Consider the following 5,724-nt stretch of genomic DNA (forward strand, 5'->3'; position numbering starts at 1 on the left):
TGAAATTGATAACTGCATAGAAGTACTAAGATGCACTTTGATGCCCTCTTCCCAAATTGAACTTTTATAATCAGAATATAGGGACTACCTTTTGGACATGGAGGAGCATGTTCTTTACTCCCTTTTATCTCCAACAGTGCTGGTGCTTGGTGAGTCACCCTGGGTCTGTCACATGAGGACAATAATACAGCCTCAGACATTTTAAGCCCTGATTAGCGTGATTTAGATCTCACACAGGGCATTCTTACCTTGCTCTCTGCAACCTAATGGAATGGCAAGAAAGCAAAAGGAACGCAAGTGTGTACTTCTGTATTGAAGTGATAGCTTTCTTTTGTACTGCATAGAAAAGGCACCACTGCAGTTATTTGACATTATCTTTTTTTGACTGAAGGAAAATCGAAAAAGATTTCTAAAGTATCAACCTTTTGTTTTACAACCTTGAGTTCCAGTTCACACTTATGCGATGCGGGAAAACCTGCGATTCAGTGTCTATTTCTGAGTCACACAATGTTAAAGTAATGACACCCCTTGCAAGTCTGAAGAGAGTAGACTTTGGCAACAGCAGTCAAATATACTGCTCACAAAATTAAAGGCACACTTTCTGATCTCACAGTATAGAATCAAGTCAATTAAACTGCTGGGATATTGATCTGGTCAGTTAAGTAGCAGAGTAGGTTGTCAATCGGTTTCAGCTGTTTTGGTGTTAATACAAATAACATGTGCACTAGATGGGCAACAATGAGATGACCCCCAAAACAGGAATGGTTTTACAGGTGGAGGCCAGTGACATTTCATCTTTTCTGACTGTTTCTCACTAGCTTTGGATTTGGCTAGGATAAATGTCACTACTGGCAGCATGAGGCGATACCTGGACCCTATAGAGGTTGCACATCAATACGTGCAATTTACAGAACTTTGCTGGTCTCCCAGCACAGTTTTAAGAACATAGAGGAGATTCCAGGAGACAGGCAGTTACTCTAGGAGAGCTGGATAGGGCCGTAACCTGTTCGCGCCCACGCTATAGCCGAAAGACAGCTACAGCACGGGCTCTAATTACCGGGAGGCCGTCTTTAAACGGCCTCCCAGTAACAGGCTCCTGGCGCGCCCCCGCGGAAAATCTGTGTCGGCCGTGTCCCTTGGACACGGCCAATCACAGATCGTGGTGAATGGCCAATCACAGCGGCCATTTACCACGTGATCAGAACGTCCAATGAGAGATGATCTCAAATGTAAACATATCGGATCATCTCTCATTGACAGCTCTCCTTCCTCACACAGAGACCGCGTGTGAGGAAGGAGAGATCTGTGAGTTATAGCGAGTGTGCAGTTAAGCGATCTGAGTGCCCACAGTGCCAATCAGTGTGCCCATCACTGTCACAGTGCCCATCAGTGTGCCAAGTGTCACCGTGCCCATCAGTCATCAGTGCCACCAGTGTCACCATGTCAAAAGGGCCTACAGTGTCATCAGTGTTATAAGTGTCATTAGTGCCACAGTGCCATTGTCGGTGTCATAAGTGCCATCAGCATCACCGCTACAGTGTCAGTGCCTACAGTGTCACCGTTCCTCGCTGTGCCATCAATGTCATTGTGCCTCATTGTCAGTGCCCATAGTATCAAAGTGCCCATAGTGTCAACGTGCCATTAGTGTCACATCAGTGGAACCTCATCAGCATCCATCAGTGTAGGATCATCACCACCAACGATGGCAAAGAAATTATATTCAGCTGAGGAGGCGTACAATATCCTTAGTGTGGCCGACGAGAGCAACGGGGAGCTCTCTTCTTCGGATTCAGAGTCTGACTCCGAAATAAATTATGAGCCGGTCGTAAGCAGTGGGACGCTGACAGACTCCGACAAAGAAGAATATCGTGTGCCTACCAAACAAAGACGTTCTGGTGAGGAGGAGGCAGTGGCATCCACCAGCTCCACAGTGCCATCTACCAGCACCACCCTGCCATCCACCAGCACCACAGTTCCTCGGCAAGAAAGGCCAAGTACAAGTGGGGTTTCACCTCACCCCCAAAGGGTTAGGACCCATGCCAGCCTTCCCTATGCCCTTCAAAACCCCTTGTGGCTTCCTCCTAACTCAGGAGAAGCCATCATCCCCCCTTTCACTGCCCAGCCAGGAGTCCAGGTTAACACTGAGAACTTTGCCCCGATAGACTTCTTCAATTTAATTTTTTACAGAGGACCTGCTTTCGTCAATTGTGGCCCCGTGCAACCTGTACGCACAGCAATTTATTCTGAGTAACCCCACGTCTTATTATTCCCGTCCCTATGAGTGGAGAGACCTAACAGTGGAGGAGTTTAAGATTTTTTTAGGCCTCACCTTCAATATGGGACTCAATAAAAAAATGAATTGCGTGCATATTGGTCAACCAAACCCATCCACCACATGCCAATCTATTCCGCAGTAATGCCCAGGACCAGATATTTAATGATAATGAGGTTCCTACATTATAACGACAATACCCAGTGCCCTCCCCGAAATTCCCCAACATATGACAAGCTTTATAAAATTCGGCCACTTCTAAATTATTTTTCGGAAATATTCCCTCAATTATTTACCCCAGACCAACATATATGTGTGGATTAGTCACTTGTTAAATTTACTGGCAGGCGGGCCCGCTATGGGGGGAAGGTTTATAAATTAGGTGACCGAGCCACAGGGTACACATATGCCTTCATGGTGTACAAAGGGAAGGACACCCAGCTGCATCCCCCGGAATGTCCAGACTACTTGGGATCAAGTGGGAAAGTCGTTTAGGACCTCATATACCCTCTCCTAGAAAAAGGCTACCACCTTTACATAGATAACTTCTACACAAGTTTGCCCCTGTTTCACAACCTTCACAGGAAGAAAACTCTGGCATGTGACACCATCATAAAAAAACAGGAAAGGCTTTCCTCAAAGGCTCGTAAACACGAAGTTAAGAAGAGGGGAGACGGCGAGTCTGCGAAATGAGGAAATTCTGGCTGTGAAGTGGAGGGAAAGAAGAGACGTCTACATCCTGTCTTCAATCCACAATGACACCTACGTGGAAGTCCCAAGAAGGAATGGCCCAATCCGAAAGCCAACATGTGTCCACGAGTACAACTTGTTCATGGGGAGGAGTGGACTTCAATGACCAAATGATGGAACCCTATCTACCCACAAGACGAACATACCGTTGGTATAAAAAAGTCTCAATTAATTTTTTTAATTTGGCCACATACAATTTCTACATAATTTACCGCAAGTCCACCGAAAGCCCCCAACCCTTCTTTGATTACCTGGAGGAAATCATCACTGCCCTTATATTCCCAAACGGCCCACCAGAAAACATTCCATCCAATGTAATAAGTAGTAGACTTTCTGAACGCCATTTTCCCAGTAAAATCCCTCCCACACGAACAGACAAAATACGGCAGAAAAAATGTAGGGTGTGTACCAGTGCAGGAGTTAGAAGAGACACCCGTTTTTATTGTCCCCAGTGTCCTTCCAAACCAGGCCTCTGTATAAAAGACTGTTTCCGCCGTTACCATACTTCTCTAAATTATTAGTGAAGTATGGTACACGTAGTCCTCAATTCCTGCCATTTACCTTCACACTCTTTATGCCACTGTATGCTCCTGAACTGACCCTGGCCTGTTATTCAACTACGCCTTTGCCTGCTGCTTTTGTACATATGTCTGCCTGCTCCGGAACTGACCCTGGCCTGTTATTTGACCACGCCTTTGCCTGCTGATTTTTTACATATCTCTGCCTGCTCTGGAACTGACCCTGGCCTTTTATTCGACCATGCTTCTGCCTTCTGCTTCTGTTCATACCTCTGCCTGATCTGGAACTGACCCTGGGTTTGACCACGATTTTTGCCTGCCTCTTGGAATAGTGGGATTCATACCACAGGGGTCTCACATATGTGAGGGGCTCCAGAATCGTTTTTCTGGATGAAGAAGACACATTTTTTTGTTTTTCTTCTTCCCAGATTAGGGTCTGGAGACCGGAGGCTTTAAAGAGATTTGGGTGGGAGAAGCCTCTACCCCTGTCCCTATTCTATCCCGACAGAGGCCCTTCTTCTGCCTGCAGGACTTACTGCCATCATGCCTCTGCCTGCCACATGAACTGACCACACCTCTGCCTGCTACCTGAACTGTGGACCATGTTCCTGCCTACTACCAGGACCAATATTTTGGCACTGCTCACAATATCTCGACCTGCACTGACACTGGACTGGTATCCTTACCTGTTGCCTGGACAATTGCATTTGCTGTTGCTGACCAAGTCCCTGCCTGCTGCCTGGACTACCAGTGCTCAACTCCTGTGGACAACTGCGCTTCTAAAACTACAGGTAAGCTTTTGTTTACCCTTTGCTCAGCAGAATGTATTTTGAGGTGTAATTCATGGTATGTGCATGCTATGTGTCCCTAGAACACCTGATGGTGTTCTTTGCATGTTGGGCCTCTGTATGTGACCAGACTGCGTAAAAGTCCCACACATGTGGTATCGCCATACTCAGGAGGAGTAGCAGAATGTATTTTGGGGTGTCATTTTTGCTATGTACATGCTATGTGTTGGAAATATCTTATAAATGGACAACTTTGTGTAAAAAAAAAAAGGGGTTTTCATTTTTTTTCCACATTTTCCAAAAACGTCTGGAAAGAAATGACATTTTCAAAAGACTCATTATGCCTCATAGTTTATACGTTGGGGTGTTTGCTTTCCAAAATGGGGTCATTTAGTGGGCTTTTCCATTGTGCTGGTGCTCCAGGGCCTTCAAAAGTATAATAGGTGGTTGAGAAATGAAAAGTGTATTTCTCTTACGTCCTCCGACAGTCGCCGCCTCTTCATATTCGTCACAATGGGGGTAATTGACCTTTGCTCCGTAGGAGTAGCTAGGCAACAGAATATGTCAATATTAAAGCTTTTAACATATCCCACCCCCAGGGGGTGGTCCCCTCAGTCAATACCCTCCTACTTCCTGTATCCATACCTCAGTTTCATTGTCTAGCTTGTCAGGAGTAGCTGGATGTCTCTATGCTGGGGCATTTTGTCTCAGCCTTTATCTTCTTTTTTGATTTTATTTGAGTTTTTTTCTCTCTCTTTGCTTAGCTGTTACTTTTGTCAGCATTAGTTAGGTCTTCTGATGAAGAGGATCGCGCGGGCTGGGTCTCGGGCTGGCCCCCCTGTTCGCAGGTTGTGGGCCAGTGGCTTCTCAGCCTGCCATCGAGCGTTCAGTCAGGTATTTTTCCTGGCATATGTGAACGACCCATCCCTGTTCGCTGCAGGGATGCTATGGTGAGGTGGCTACCTCACTGGACGCCATGCGGTTTCGCACCGGAGTTCTGCTGCGTCCTGGCTGCGACTCTCCCTGTCCCATGTGCAGTGGCTTGATCGCTTGTGCGGGTTCCCCACGCCATTTAGGAGGTAAGTGTATCTGTGTGGGGACCTGTCTGTTTGGGGGGTGTCAGTCTGGGACTGTGTAACCCTGCCTCTGTTCACACTATTGGACTCCCTATCTGTCTTGGCTGCATTCTGTGGGCTGCAAGGAGGGGGGCTATGCTGCACTGTTTCTGTGTCAGACTGTGTGCTGCTTTTTTACTGTGTGACAGGCTGTATGCTGCGGGGCATGATTGGATCGTGTTTATGCATACATGAGGCGGCCGGCCGCTGCTGCGGTCCGCCATTGTTTTAATATACTGCACGTGTACTGGTGTTTTCACTGTATGTGGGGAGCGGCGTTT

This window comes from Pelophylax lessonae, assembly GCF_965119305.1.
Source record: "Pelophylax lessonae genome assembly, chromosome: 4".
Classification (NCBI taxonomy): Eukaryota; Metazoa; Chordata; class Amphibia; order Anura; family Ranidae; genus Pelophylax; species Pelophylax lessonae.